Genomic DNA, 16,479 nt, shown 5'->3' with positions numbered 1-16,479 from the left:
TTCTGAATATCATTAACTGTTGATATCATGTGTGTTAGTATTTGCTCTGATTATACTGCTTGCTATGCTTTGTTTATTTAATTTTTGAAGATGGTTAAAATGCTTTAAACTTATTTGAATTATGCTCCGAACCTTTAATCTTACGTTTTTCTCATCTCTTCTTTTTGTTTATGTCTTTTTGCTAATGACAAAAGGGGGAGTATATGTGATAGTATTTAAAGGCTCTGAGCCCCATTAATTAATATTTGAAAATTTCGAAAATTTCTATCCTTTTTGTTTTTACCTTAAAACGGTGTATCAAAAAGGGGGAGTATCAAATTTCAAATAAAAATTAATTAAACCATTCTTCTTATCTATAAGTCAATTCTTTCAATTTTTTTAAGCTCTGATATTATTGTGCGAAAAATGAATTTAATTAACCTGGATAGAACATAGGGGGGGCTTACAAACCTCACCTTAAAGACTATCAAACTCGGGGGAGTTAGAGCTTACAAACCTCAGACTCTGAGCTTACAAACCTCAGAAACCCCAAAGTCAACTAGTTAATTAGATTAACAACAATTGATCAATTTTAAATACTATTGTTTGTCATCATCAAAAAGGGGGAGATTGTTGGAACAAAATGTGTTTAACAGTGAACCTCAAAGAGTTTTGATGATAACAAGGTATTAAAAATTGTAAATTGGACTAGCTAATATTTGTTCAAGTGTACAGGACCACAGTTAAAAAAGTTACATCATTAATTGGTTCTGAATGAGCAAATAAAGAGCAAAAGAAAATGAAGCTTAGACGATTCTGAAGGCAATACGCTCCTGAAAGTGGAAAGCGCTCCTGAAGTCAAGATGCTCCTGAAGATAGTAAAAGTGCTCCTGAAGAATAGTGCTCCTGAAGACAAGAGGTCCAGAAGCCACATCATCAGAAGCTGCATCATCAGAAGCCGAAGAAGCTACATCATCAGAAGCTGAAGAAGCTACACCATCAGAAGCTGCAGAAGATGCATCATCAGAAGCTGCCTCATCAGAAGTCATTTCACCAGAAGCTGAAGATCAACTGGATTTGCAAAAGATTCAAAGATTGAAGAATCTACACTGCAAAAGCTGTCTATTGGATTCGAAAACATAGCAGAAAATTAGTGGAACATTGCAACGGTCATTTCAAAGGTGTTTGAAGACATGTGCTTGCAATTTGGACGAAAGCGTTGACATTGTACTATTGTACGAACTGTACAACCACCTTCTCCATGATGAGTCATAGATAGTCTTATTTATTGCCTTATTTAGTTTAGTTTTAATTTAGATTTGATTTTATTTTATTACATTTTATTTTAGTTTAGAATATTTTACTTCAAATTGTGTTTTATTTTATTTTAGAAATAAATATATGGTGGAAGGTGCCTTGGAGCAAAAGAAAGAGGACTGAAACAAATACAGCGCAAGAATACGAAGATACGGGACAAAAATATGTTCCCCCAAAGTCAGAAGCTTGGCACGGCCCGTGCCAACATGTGGCATGGCCGTGCCCGTCTCCAGGACCTGTTTTGCTGCTTTTCTTCAAGCCCAAGTTACCCTGTTGCAGCTTTACCGTTTTATCCTTTTAGCTGCTTAGTTTTTAAGTCAGATGTAAAGCTATAAATAGAGTAGCTCTCCACCATAAACAATCATCCTTTACTTTGTTTATTTCAATTGCTATTTTAATAAAAGTCTTTATTTTCCCTTTTACTTTCTTTGCAATTTACTTTACTGTTATTTTCTCTTTTCTTCCCCCATGTCTACGATGAACATGAGTGAGTAGACTTCTTCGTCTTGGGATTGTTGGGGAGTCTAATGACTCAATCCTAAACAAAACATGTCTAAACCCTAATTTCTATGTAACCCTAATTTCTAATCTAGATTCACCGTCTTAACGTGGATTAACAATTATCAAACTGTGGAAGCGAAAGCGGAGGGTTTGATAATCGTTAATCCATCATCCCAAACATCAATTCATAAAGCGAGAGCGGAGTCTTGATGTTGGAACAAGTGAACCTAGACAATAATTGCAAAACAGTGAAATAGTCTTTGCAATTATTGAGACAAAGAGTAGTTTCAATCCGCTATGCATCTTCTAGTAAACTCTCACCGGACTTTCACCGAAAAGTTGAGGGGCTAAGGGAAACCGGTCTTTAGAAATTAGTGTGTAAATCATGAAATTAGATGTTTAGGTTTTGTCTAGTGAAGGATTAGTTATTATGATGAACCAATGATCCTAAGGCCCTTTATTATTATTGTTTTTACCTTCAGCAATCAAACTCTCTTTTATTAACTTTCTCTCCTCTAATCATTCACTAAAAGTTAATTAAGTTGAACAACTCCCTAGCGGAACGATAACTCTACTTACTACTATTACTTCGATAGGCCGTGCACTTGCGGTTTGGCCCTATCAAGTTTTTGGCGCCGTTGCCGGGGAGTTGTTGTAATTTGATTAACTTTTTAATAGTGATTAGAGAAAAAAATATTTTTCCTTATTTTATTTCTTTTTATATTTCTTAAAAAAAAATCTTTTGTTTTATTATATTTTATTTTATATTTATATTTCTTTCCAAAAAAAAAAATCTTTTCCTCTATTTTATCTTGTTTTATTTCTTTCTTTTTCTATTTCTTCTTTTGCCTTTAACTTCTTGGGAAGATAATAACGATATGACTAAGGAATGCACTCTCATAGAGTGTGCAATCCCATCTTCAAATGAGTCATACGATGCTATTGTGTACCCAACGGTTGACGACAATTTTGAAATAGAACCCGCACTTATCGAGTTAGTGCAGCAAAATCAATTTTTTGGATCACCCACTGAGGATCCGAATTTTCATATTTCAACTTTTTTTAAGACTCAGTGGAACCGTGAATGCAAACCAAGAGGTCGTAAGGCTGCACTACTTTCCTTTTTCCCTGGGGGGTAGAGCTAGTACTTGGTTTAATTCATTGGAAAATGGTTCTATCACTTCATGGCATCAAATGAAGCAAACTTTTCTCGCTTGATTCTTCCCCTATTCTAAAACAATTCAATTAAGGAATCAAATCACACAATTCACTCAAAAAGATGGAGAATCTCTTTACGATGTGTGGGAGCGTTTCAAAGAAATGCTTAGACTTTGTCCCCATCATGGTTTAAAGAACTGGCTTATTATTCACACTTTTTATAATGGTCTTTTGTATCCCACAAAAATTCATGTTGATGCAGCTGCAGGTGGAGCTCTGATGAACAAAACATACACAGAAGTGTTATACCCTAATTTTGGACCTAAAAATACTTGCTCAATTCTTCCTTTCTTGCATTTCAAGTCATTTGATATGTCTTTGATCAGTTACATCTTCCTCTGCATTTTATTCCAATGTTATTTGCAAAATTCACATAGAAGGGTATTTTAGTCATTTCCTGCATTCAACTCATTTTAGTCTTTGAAAATTGTTTGAGTCTTTTCAATTGGTTTGTATAAGTCCTTATTTCAATTCTATGTCAAAATCCAGTTCAAAAATTGCATTTGAAGTCATTTTGAGTCAGTTTTGCCCCTAGGGGCATTTTAGTCTTTTCATGTGTTAAAGCCCTGGTTAAATCTTAAAAATTGTCTCTGAGTCCTTCAAATTGGTTTAAATGAATTTTTGTTTCAATTCCCTGTTAAAAATCCATCTTAAAATTGCATCTGAGTCTTTTTTAGTCGTTTTGGCCCCAGGGGCATTTTGGTCATTTCACACGAAATTTCGGCAGAGAGAGGTTACTTTAAAGTACCTCATTTAAGCCATTGGTTCGTTTTATTCCGTTTTGTCAATTTTAATCGTCTCACTTTACGTTATTTTCCATTTTACCAATTTTAATCCAATTTTATTTTAAATTTCATTCTAAATCCTAAAGTTTCTAAAATTGCATTTTGGCCCTTTATGTTATTTTGTTTTAAGATTTTTTTTATTTTTAGGTCAAATTTCGTTTAAGTCCTTTTTGATCAATTACACTTTAGTCCCCAAAGTTCCAAATATTGCAAGATAGTCTTTTTTTGTCCAGATCATCTTTTTTAGTTTTTATTTTTTGCAGGTCAGTCCCTTTAATTCTCAAAATTGCAGGATGGTCCTTGAGTCCAAAATACAGCAAGGCCGAAGCCAACTAAGCCTAAATCCACATGCCAGCAGTTCATTGGTCCAACATCACACTTGGCAGCCTATAAATAGGCCACATCACCCAATGCAGTGCCAGAATCAATGATCACGCACCAACTCATCAAACCACAGAAACAGAATCAAAATTTTCTCTCTCTTGGCAGTTAGATCAAAATTCAGAAACTACCAAGAACAATGAAGAACTCAACGAAACCCTAGTTTTCCAGAATCAGAATCAAGTCAAAATTGAAGCAATTGCTTCGTAGTTCTCAGGGATTCGAGGACGAATCTTCATCACTGAACTACGACCCCTGCAATTCCAGCACCAAATCATTTGGTACGATCACAGAGGGTTTGAGAGGAGCAAGAAGAAGAAGAATTGAAGCAAGATCACAGTTCGAAGAAGAAGGAGATCAAAACACCGATTTATTTTCGGTTTCGAAGCTTACCAGAAGCATCAACGATTGCGTGGATCTTTTTTGTTCGAATCTCCGAATCAAACTCAGGTAATCACCCAAACTCCTTCGTTTTTCATTGCAAGAAGCTCAACGAAGCTCAACGAACACAAATAAACGGTGAATTGAAGAAAAGCTTCGAAAAATTCGAAGGATTTTGAAGTAAAACCCTAAAAGATGTGAACCTTCAAAGATTCACCGTTTATTCCTTGAAACGAGGCTTGAAATCATCATAAGTAAATAAAATACTTCAGTTTAGGGTTTCGTCTCATCATATTCAAAAAACTTTCAAAAGATTCGAAATGAAACCCTAAAATACAGATCTGCAAAATTCACCGTTCGTTTTTTACAAAATCAAGTCCAAATTCATCATCAGCAGAGAAAACAACATAGATTAAAGCCTCGTTTCAAAAAGTGTGAAGAGTTTTGAAAAATCTGAAAACCGTAAAGTTTGAGTTTCGATCTACATAGATTCAGGTCTTATTTGCCATTTGTGATGCTTGATTTGTGTTTAGGCTAAAAAATGAACGGTAAAAAGTTTTAGATCGTTAAGTTTTGTTGAGTTTAGGGTTTCATCGTCACCGGCGGTGGCTATTTCCGCCGGAGAAGACGGTGGAGAGTTAGAGAGAGAAGAGAGAGTCTGAAGGTTAGAGAGAGAAGTAGAAGGGACGAATGAGGCTTGGACCGGCCTCTTAGAATATATAGAGGGATTGAACCAGACCGGTTCACCTGAACCAGTCTGGTTCATCCCTGAACCTTCACCCTGACCGTTTGATCTGTCCCTCAAAAACGTGTATGGTGTAGATCTGTTGTTCCTGTATGCTTGATATGCCTTATGGTGCGCTGCTTGTTCGTAACCGTTTGATCTAGGGTTGGCAGATCCTGGATCAATCCAACGTCCCTGGTACGTTTGGATAGTCCAGGATCCATATTCCCTTGGGCCTGGATTCCTCCCTTTCGTTTTTGTGCTGCTTTTTGCTATATACACCATTTTTCTTGCTACTGGGACCCCTGCCTTGCCTTATTTTTTTTACAAAATTCCAAATAAATTTCCAAGAGTCTTTGGTGTTTTCTTTAGTGTTTTTTATGATAGTTTTGTATGATAGAAGTGGACAAAAAATAGGTGTATTAATTCTTGTTACTTGTTTGCCTTTTCTTGGCATTTTTTTGTGGAATATTGCTATGATTTGACCATGATATTTTGTTATGTAGTATTGATACAAGATATGTGACTTTGTGATGTGTTTATCTCTGAACATGTGCTTGTTTTGTGTGTCCAAGTATGAGTTTCTTGTCTTGCAAGTAATGAGAAATCTCTTGTAAAAATAAAGTGTAAAATATGCTTAAAAGTGTGCTATAAAGTTTGGCATGGCATTTCCTCTTAATTCTTGTGTTAGAGCTGAACTAAATACTTTGTAAAGTGTCAAAATGTGAGGATTATAGGTCATGTGTTTGCTTTGCTATTGTGGTGAACTTTTAGGCATGTTTTGATACTTGATTTGGCTAAGTTTTTGTCATTTAGTTAGTGCTATCTTCTTGCTTATAATTACTACTCTATTATGCCTTGTTTTCACTAACCATCCTATTTCATGCCTCATATTTTTTCATAAGCATTACCACTTCATCCCATATTCATTTGACTTCTTGCACTTTAAGCTTCACCAAAATTAGAATGTAACACTTAGGACTTTTTGTACTTTGCTTTTATGCAATCTTAATTTCTTGGCAAAGAGGCCATAGAATGTATCTAGGGTATGATGTAAAGGACAATGGACTCTAATAATGTACACCGACACAAGCACCGACACATGCACACACATCACTATAATATAGCTAGAATATGCATGTTTAGATGTATGCTTAGGATTGTATGTTTAGATGAATGTTTAGGATTCATACTTAGAAAAAATCAATTTTCCAAAAAGCATGAACAAACTTCACTCAAACCACTTTCAAAATAAACCTTGGGATCAAAATCCCATTGCATTTTCCCTTTTATTTTCTTAATCAAATTTCAATGAAAAATAATCACACTTTGACCATATTTTGCAAATCACTAATCCAACCTCACAAATTCATAAATCTCATGCCCTTGAGGCCTCTTTCTCTCATTCTTCAAAATTCCCATTTTCAAACTTAAAATCAACCAACAAAAACAAAAACCTTTTTGGAAGAGAACTACGGTGGATTTGATCCCTTAAACGGGTACGTAGGCAGGGAACAAAATTCCTTCAATTCAACTAAAATAAAAATCCAAAAACATTCTTCTCCCTCCAATTCTTCACTTAGCAAACTTTAGGTGTAAATATCATTTCAAATAGCATTTAAAAATAAAGCGCGCGTGTAGAAATTAAAGACGGTTCCTATAGGATACTATAGTCGTTATGGGTGCCTAACACCTTCCCGTAGCGAAAACAACTCCCGGACCTCGATTCTCAAGGGTTTTGCTTACTTTTTCCCTTCCCAAGAAAAAATAAGATATCACCGGTTAAAAAGGTTCAAACGTAATCAATGTTTGACACCCGAAAACCAAGATAAAACAGCTGGCGACTTCACTGGGGACATTCGAGAGTTACGCCTAGTCTTTATTTCCACGCTTGCGCTCTTTTTACTTGTTTCTTTTACTTGCTTTCCTATGTGAATAAATGTTTAATTTCTTGCAAACGTGTGGGGTGAGAATATCAAAAGTCCTGCACCCGGGCTGAGTGAACTTAGGATTTAGGAGGGATATAATCGACAATTCATTCCGGGGGTTGCCTCGTGTTTTGGATTATGCGATCAATCCCACATAGCTGAGGCATTTTGGGGGTGATGTTGTCGGCGCGTGTTGTCGCGTTTAGGCACTTTATTTCCAATTGTTCTATGACGCTATGAACCGTAGATAACCAAACCCATCCATGGCCATTTTCTAGGATGTAGTGCGGAGGCTAAACCGAGTGTTGTCTCGAGTTTTAGTCGTCACGCGATACTACACTCAAGTTAGACCTTCCACGGATAATCATGGAGCGAGTGTTGTCTCGTGACACCGTGATATACGTCGGAGAGGTTGCAACTTGGGAACCTTTTTAGAACCCGGTTACTATTTCCTAAAGCCCTAGTTTCACCGGACACCGTGTCCACCCATGACTCCTCGACTTTGAACTTCAACCCACCATGTTTTCTCCGAACTTGAACATAATCATGCATTCATGCATACATGCATACATGCATAAACCATTTTCCATGCATTGTTATCGAAGGGCTTAGACAAATTGAATTTGTAAACATTGTAGGAATGAAGAAAACTAAGTCCTACAAGTTCAAGGAAGTGGATTTGGCTAGTTTGAGAGATTTGGCACTCAAGATTGAGGATCCGACTGGTTTCCGACATCGTTACGGGGCTTTACTTCCTATTCTTTATACTAATGTGGATGAGAAGCTTGTGCACACTCTAGTGCAATTCTATGATCCGAAGAATCGGTGCTTTACTTTTCCAAACTTTCAGTTGGTGCCTACTCTAGAGGCTTATTCTCACTTGATGGGTCTATCTATTGCTAAGGGGGTACCCTTTGTGGGACTTGAGAATCCTCCTACTTCTCTGGTTATTGCTAAGGATCTCCATCTTACAACCTCCGATGTCTCCAAGAATCTTGTCACTAAGGCTCGCATCCGAGGGTTCACTTCAGAGTATCTTCTTGGGAAAGCTCACCTCAATACCACTTGTCAAGACACTCTTGAGGCTATTCTTGCACTCCTCATCTATGGGCTTATTCTCTTTCCGAATCTTGATGACTTCGTGGACATGAATGCTATTATGATCTTCCACTCCAAGAATCCGGTTCCTACCTTGCTAGCCGACACATACCATGCTATTCACGATCGTTCCGGCAAGGGTCGTGGATACGTTCTTTGTTGTGTGCCTCTCCTCTATAGGTGGTTTATTTCGCACCTTCCGAAGTCTTTCCACGACAATCCGGAGAATTGGTCTATTTCACAGAGGATCATGGCCCTCACACCTAATGAAGTGGTTTGGCTCACTCCCGCTTCTGGGGTTAAGGAAATCATCTTTGGTGGTGGAAAGTTTCTTAATGTACCTCTTCTTGGTACCCGGGGTGGAATCAACTATAACCCGGAGCTCGCCTTGCGACAATTTGGTTTCCCAATGAAAGATAAGCCCATCAATCTTGCTACGGCTCCTTACTTCTTTCACTACTCTAATGCTCCCACCGGCATAAGAGAGGATTTCATGGAAGATTGGTCTAAGCTTCGAAAGAAAGAGGTGAAGCATATGGGTGTAAGGTCTGGTGTTGCTCATGAGGCCTATACATAGTGGGTGATAAACCAAGCTGAGGAGATTGGTATGCCTTACCCCTCTATGAGATATGTGTCTGCATCTGCTCCTACCATGCCTTTGCCTCTACTCCCACCTACCCAGGAGATGTATCAGGAGCATCTAGCTATGGAGAGTCGGGAGAAGCGTCAGTGGAGAGCTAGATACTATGAGGCTGAGAACTTGATCATGACTTTGGATGGAAAGGATGAGCAGCAAACCCATGAGGTCTTGACACTGAAGAAAGAGTTAGCTAAGGCTAAGAGAGAGATTGAAGAGAAGGATATGTTGCTTATGAGGGACTCCAAGAGGGCCAGAGGTGCCCGTAACTTCTATGCACGATACTGCAGCGATGAGTCTGAGTCTGAGGATGACGCTTCCACTTCCTATGCTTGAGGATTTCCATTTCCTGTTGTTATTTCCATTTGTCTATGTTGAAATTGTCTTGTAAAACTATATGTTGGTTGTTTGTTTCCCGTTCATGTAAATTGTTGTTTAGTAATGTTTACAAGTTTCTAATTTGTCTAAAACCCTTCGATAACACAAAAAAGAGTCTTTTTGGCATATGCATTAACACATTTCATGCATCATATGCATTCATTGGTCACAAAAAACTTCTCTCGTGCTCATTGCCTCCTGGTTTTGTCCGCCGCAGTCTGAAAAGTGGCTCGTACTCGCAAAGTATACCAACCAGATAGAGTTCATCAAACAAGATTTCACAAGAGAAGGATGATGACTAACTTTGAAGAAGAAAATGCTCAGCTCCGTGCTGAATTGGCTGCTATGAAAGAAGATCTGGCTAAGGCTCATGACGCTATGTCCACTATGATGGCTGCACAAGAACAACCAGCCACTTCTGTTCCAGTTACTGCTGAGATTCCTGTGTCCACTGCTATGCCTCAGGTGACTACTGTTGTTACCGACCCTATTGTACACACTGTGCAACAGGTGATTGATGTTGACACTCCGCGTGGGCAAGACCCCGCAATGGAAGCTATGAAGAGACAATTAAGGGAGTTGGCTGGAGAACTCCGTGAGGTCAAGGCTAGCCGAGGAAATAATGGTGCTCCTGCTAAAGCTCGTGATCTATGCTTGGTATCCCGATTTGAGGTTCCTAAGAAATTCAAAGAGCCAGAATTTGACAAATACAACGGAACTTCTTGTCCACACAACCATGTTATCCGGTATGTCCGAAAGATGGCTAACTACGCAGATAATGATGCACTGATGATCCACTGCTTCCAGAGTAGCTTGACAGATGATGCAGCAGATTGGTACACTAGCTTGAGCAAAGACAACATTCATACTTTTGAGGAACTCGCTGCTGCTTTTGAAGGTCAATATGAATTCAATACCCGTCTGAAGCCAAACAGGGACTCTCTTAAATCCTTGTCTCAGAAATCAGATGAAACCTTCCATGAATATGCTCAGAGGTGGAGAGGGGCAGCTGCCCGTGTTTCTCCTCGACTTGATGAGGAAGAATTGACACAGACATTCCTGAAGACTCTGAAGAAGGAATATAAGGAGAGAATGATTGTCTCTGCTCCAAACAACTTCTCTGATATGGTTACTATGGGAACTCGACTAGAGGAGGCTGTCCGAGAGGGTATTATTGTCCTTGAGAAAGGTGAACCTTCAGCCAGTGCACCAAAGAAGTATGGTAATGGCCACCATAAGAGGAAAGAATCTGACGTAGGGATGGTATCTGGTAACCCGTCTGCAGCTGCTACACAATTACCTCTGCCCTATCACTACATGCAGTACTCTCAGCATCCTTTCTTCCCACCGTTCTACCAGCAATATCCTCTGCCACCGGGTCAACCACCAGTGCCCGTCAATGCCATCGCTCAGCAAGTACAACAACAACCTCCTGCCCAACAGCAACGGCAGCAACAACAGGGTCCCCGACCCAAGCCTTCTTTTCCACCAATACCAATGCGGTATGGTGAGCTGCTCCCAACTCTACTGGCCAAGGGACACTGTGTCACCAGACCAGGCAAGCCTCCACCTAATCCATTGCCTCCCAGGTTCCGACAGGACCTAACATGTGAATTCCATCAGGGTGCTCAAGGCCATGATGTTGAAGGTTGCTTTGCTCTGAAATATATTGTGAAAGACCTGATAGAAAAAGGACGGTTGACTTTTGAGAATAGTGTTCCTCATGTTCTTGACAATCCGCTCCCAAACCATGCTGCTGTTAATATGGTTGAGGCTTTCGAAAAAGTTCCCGTTCCTCAAGAGGATCCCATGTTGGATGTCCGCAATGTTGTTACTCCCTTGGTACCGCTACATGTCAAGCTCTGCCAGGCTTCTTTGTTCAATCATGATCATGCTTCCTGTTTAGGATGTCTTCAGAATCCTATGGGCTGTTGTGTGGTGCAAAGTGATATCCAGAGTCTGATGGATGACAAGCACTTGATTGCCAGTGATGTATGTGTGATTGTGCCAGTGTTCCATGATTCTCCTGTTGAAAGTGTATCTCAGACAAAGAATGTTGAGCCATTGGTGATCAGGTTACCTGGTCCGGTATCTTATACCTCTACCAAAGCAATTCCTTACAAATACAGTGCAACCATGATTGAGAATGGAGTGGAGGTGCCTCTGATATCCCCAGCTACAGTTGACAATGTTGCCGGTGAAATTACAACTCTGAGAAGTGGGAAAGTCCGTCCACCCTTGTTTCAAAAGAAGGTGGTGACACCTATTGCCACAATAACTCCGCCAGTTGTTCCTCCTGTTGATAAGAACACCGGCCCATCAGGCCAATCTATCGAAGAGTCTAATCTGGATGAAATTCTGAGGCTTATCAAGAAAAGTGACTATAAGATTGTTGACCAGCTGCTACAAACCCCATCAAAGATATCCGTCTTGTCTCTGCTCATGAGCTCGGAAGCTCACAGGAAGGTGTTGATGAAGATACTGGAGCAGGCCTATGTTGATCATGAAGTCTCTGTGGAGCAATTCAATGGAATAGTGGGTAATATTACCGCTTGCAATAGCTTGGGATTCGGTGACGACGAGCTCCCCGAAGCAGGGAAACACCATAACTTGGCTCTACATATCTCGGTGCACTGCAAGTCTGATATGATATCCAACATGTTGGTGGACACTGGATCATCGTTGAATGTAATGCCTGAGTCCACACTAAGGCAATTGAGTCATCATGGAATTTCTCTGAGGGGTAGCAGCTATCTGGTTAAAGCTTTCGACGGATCCCGCAAGGATGTTCTCGGGGAGGTAGACTTGCCAATTACCATTGGTCCCGAGACATTTCAGATTACTTTCCAAGTCATGGACATCAATGCTTCTTACAGTTGTCTCCTCGGAAGACCGTGGATCCACGACGCTGGAGCGGTAACTTCTACTTTGCATCAGAAGCTCAAGTTCGTGAGGAACGGTAAAATTGTCACTGTGCATGGTGAGGAAGCATATCTGGTTAGACAAGTGTCATCTTTCTCTTGTGTTGAAGCAGGGTCCGCTGAAGGGACGCCGTTTCAAGGCTTGGCTGTTGAGGGTGCAGAACCCCGGAGGGCTGGTACTGCTATGGCTTCGTTGAAAGATGCCCAGAAGGCTGTTCAGGAAGGACAAGCTGCTGGCTGGGGCAAAGTGATTCAGATCTTGGAAAACAAGCGTAAAGAGGGCCTTGGATTCTCCCCAACATCTGGTGTCTCAACAGGAACTTTCTATAGTGCTGGGTTCATCAATGCTATTGCTGAAGATGCTGCTGGAAGTAGTCATGTGCCTACATTTGTTATACCAGGAGGCACTGTGAGAAATTGGGAGGCCATTGATGTTCCCTTAGTCATGCATGCTTCCATGTAATGTGTCTTGTTGCTCATGTTTTTTGTTTTCAAAATAACAATCCTTTCGCTCTGCCCAAGGAGAAAGTGATATCATTGTAAGGGCGTGTTTGTTTCGGCATTGTCGTTATCAATAAAAGTTGTCGTCTTTCTCACGACTCTTTGTTTTATACTTTTTAGTGCCTTTTTCTTGGAAATAATGGTAATGCCAGAAAAAACCAAAACATCTGTGTTTTCTTATTAATTTCAAAAATCTGCATAGAAAACATTTTTCTAAAATCATCCCAATCATATTATGCAGATTGAACCACAATAAACCCGTTGAACACAGTGACCCTATGGTTCCTCCAAATTTTGAATTCCCTGTATATGAAGCCGAAGATGAGGATGATGATGAAGAGATACCGCATGAGATCACTCGACTGCTTGAGCAAGAAAGAAGAGCCATTCAGCCTCACCAGGAAGAGATTGAACTCATCAACCTGGGTACTGAAGAAAACAAGCGAGAGATCAAGATTGGTGCCGCACTTGAGCCGGAAGTGAAAAGGAAGATTACTCAGCTTCTCCATGATTATCCAGATGTCTTTGCATGGTCCTATGAAGATATGCCGGGTCTAGACCCCAAGATTGTGGAACATCGGATACCGACAAGACCTGAATGTCCTCCCGTCAAACAGAAATTGAGAAGGTCTCGTCCAGACATGGCTCTTAAGATCAAGGCTGAAGTACAAAAGCAAATTGATGCGGGTTTCCTCATGACAGCTGAACACCCTGAGTGGATTGCCAACATTGTACCAGTGCTAAAGAAAGATGGGAAAGTTCGAATGTGCGTTGATTACAGAGATTTGAATAAAGCTAGTCCGAAAGACAACTTCCCATTGCCTCATATTGATGTGCTTGTTGACAGTACTGCTCAATCCAAAGTGTTCTCCTTTATGGATGGTTTCTCTGGGTATAACCAGATACGAATGTCTCCTGAAGATAGAGAAAAGACATCTTTTATCACTCCGTGGGGAACGTTCTGTTATAAAGTGATGCCGTTTGGCTTGATAAATGCTGGTGCTACCTATCAAAGAGGTATGACCACTCTGTTTCATGATATGATTCACAAAGAGATTGAAGTATATGTTGATGATATGATTGTGAAGTCAAGTGATGAAGAGCAGCATGTTGTGTATTTGAAAAAGATGTTTGAAAGATTGAGAAAGTACAAGCTGCGGTTGAATCCTAACAAGTGCACATTTGGTGTAAGATCTGGAAAATTTCTAGGCTTCATTGTCAGCCAGAGAGGCATTGAAGTTGATCCTGACAAAGTCCGAGCCATCAGAGAGATGTCGGCCCCTCAAACTGAGAAGCAAGTCAGAGGTTTCCTCGGACGTCTGAATTACATTTCAAGATTCATATCTCACATGACTACTACTTGTGGACCAATTTTCAAATTGCTCAGAAAGAATCAGCCTGTTGTATGGAACGATGAATGTCAGGAAGCTTTTGATAGCATTAAAGAATACCTGTTGGAGCCACCTATCCTTGTCCCACCAGTGGAAGGAAGGCCTTTGATCATGTATTTGTCAGTGTTAGATGATTCAGTGGGTTGTGTTCTCGGTCAACAAGATGAGACTGGTAAGAAAGAGCATGCTATCTACTATCTGAGCAAGAAGTTCACCGACTGTGAGACTCGGTATACGATGCTTGAAAAGACCTGTTGTGCTTTAGCTTGGGCTGCCAAACGCCTGCGTCATTATATGGTGAATCATACGACTTGGTTGATATCCCGAATGGATCCAATCAAGTACATCTTTGAAAAGCCTGCTGTTACTGGAAGGATTGCACGTTGGCAAATGTTGTTGTCTGAATATGATATTGTGTACAAAGCTCAGAAAGCAATCAAAGGAAGCATCCTTGCTGAGCATCTTGCTTGTCAACCTCTTGATGATTACCAGCCGATTAAGTTTGATTTCCCTGATGAAGAGATCATGTATCTGAAAGCAAAAGACTGTGAAGAACCACTGATCAATGAAGGGAGATTCCATATGGAAGCAGTTCTCCCACTGGAAGTGGAGATTCCATCTCTTCGAGTGATCATGGAAGCAAAACTAACTGAGGCTGAATGGTGTCAAAGTCGGTACGATCAATTGAATCTGATTGAAGAGAAACGTATGGATGCTATGGCTCATGGACAGTTGTATCAAGTGCGGATGAAGAATGCTTTTGACAAGAAAGTCCGACCTCGAGAATTCAAGGAAGGCGAACTTGTATTGAAAAGAAGGATAAGTCAGCAACCCGACCCAAGGGGCAAGTGGACACCTAACTACGAAGGTCCTTATGTTGTCAAGAAGGCTTTCTCTGGTGGTGCTTTGATTCTTACACACATGGATGGTGTTGAACTCCCAAATCCTGTTAATGCCGATATAGTCAAGAAATACTTTGTCTAAAAAGAAAAGAACAGCGTGGTAGGTCGAAAACCCGAAAGGGCGGCTTAGGCAAAAATGCGCTTCCCGGTGGATCGAAAACCCGAAAGGGCGATCCAGGCAAAAGTTAGGGAAAAAAAATGAATATGAAAAAGCTCGCTGAGATTGTACGCAACTCAGGCAAGAATGAGCGCCTCGATGAGCCGAAAACCCGAAAGGGCGGTTCATGCAAAAATTTGGTCAAGTAAAGACAAGTAAATATATCTGGCAAATCACCATCACCCCTTGGGGCATCTGCAACTGTCAACAGTCGTCTTCATCAGAGGCCTCTGTACTTGTGAATTCAAAATTTCTATGAAATGTAGCGGTCATCGTGTTCAATGTTTCACCAACCAATAAGATTACCATTTTCCAAGCTTTGTAAATCCGTGAAGTCATGCCTTTGGTTGACTCTCACTCTTCTACATCAATCTGAGCATGTGCTATTGTTTGAAACTCTATTTTTCTTTCCATTTTCAATACCATATACAAAATATTTTCTTTCTATTTGATAATGTCAATGTCTGAAACAAACATCTTTGAAAATTAAAGAAAATCTTTTTCTGTCTATTTTGAAAGCAAGCCTGAGCAACAGGGTACATTTCAATGAAACATGCATGAATAAATGAGTGTCAATATCTATTTCAATACATGTTACAAGCAGGTTACTCCCTAGGATGATCTGTGGTCAATGGCAAGAATGAAAAAACAGAATGAAAAGTGAAAAATGCAAATAAAGAGCTCGCTAAGCTGAAAACCCGAAAGGGCGGCTTAGGCAAAAATGAGCACCCCGCTGATTGACAACCTGTGAAGGCAATTCAGGCAAAAATGGGGCAATGGAAAGAATCTATTCCCCGGTGAATCGAAAACCCGAAAGGGCGGTTCAGGCAAAAATGGGGCTTGAAAATGAAAAATAAAAAGAATGAAATGTTGAAAAAGCATTGACCACAGATGCGAACATCCAATGAATGTTTACCCAGCACTGACACGCCTAGCAACGGCGATCTGTATCCAAGAACTTTCCAAGGGTCCCTCCTTTACAAGTTTTATTGCCCTCAGCCATGGTTTTGATACGTCTCTCCACGACGGTCTCTCCTAAGAGGTTTTTCCCCTGTGAATATGTAGCAGCACGAGCCACTACGTGCCCAATCTTCCAATGTCTTGTCTGCCTTTGTGAAACTTCTTTGTCAAACTGCCAACCAATCATGCATTTCAAGCATTCATACATGCATAATCATGCATTTTATGTGCTCATACATCCAATAATCTTGCTATACCATACATACATGTTGCATATCCAACTTTCAACTGTCAAATTCAATGTCAATTTCAATTTCAAT

The 16,479-nt window shown here is 40.1% G+C and overlaps 1 non-coding gene across 1 annotated transcript; it reads right to left on the bottom strand.

Annotated features, from left to right (window-relative positions):
* Window positions 1-3,039: 3,039 nt before the first annotated feature.
* Window positions 3,040-3,146, bottom strand: LOC146924479 (small nucleolar RNA R71). The gene has a single exon (XR_015012984.1). It is a non-coding gene; the product is annotated as a small nucleolar RNA R71 (small nucleolar RNA).
* Window positions 3,147-16,479: the final 13,333 nt, after the last annotated feature.

Source organism: Medicago sativa, chromosome 5 (genome assembly GCF_051527215.1).
Source record: "Medicago sativa cultivar Bolivia chromosome 5, Bolivia_mono, whole genome shotgun sequence".
Taxonomy (NCBI): Eukaryota; Viridiplantae; Streptophyta; class Magnoliopsida; order Fabales; family Fabaceae; genus Medicago; species Medicago sativa.
This window is presented reverse-complemented; position numbering and strand designations above follow the sequence as displayed.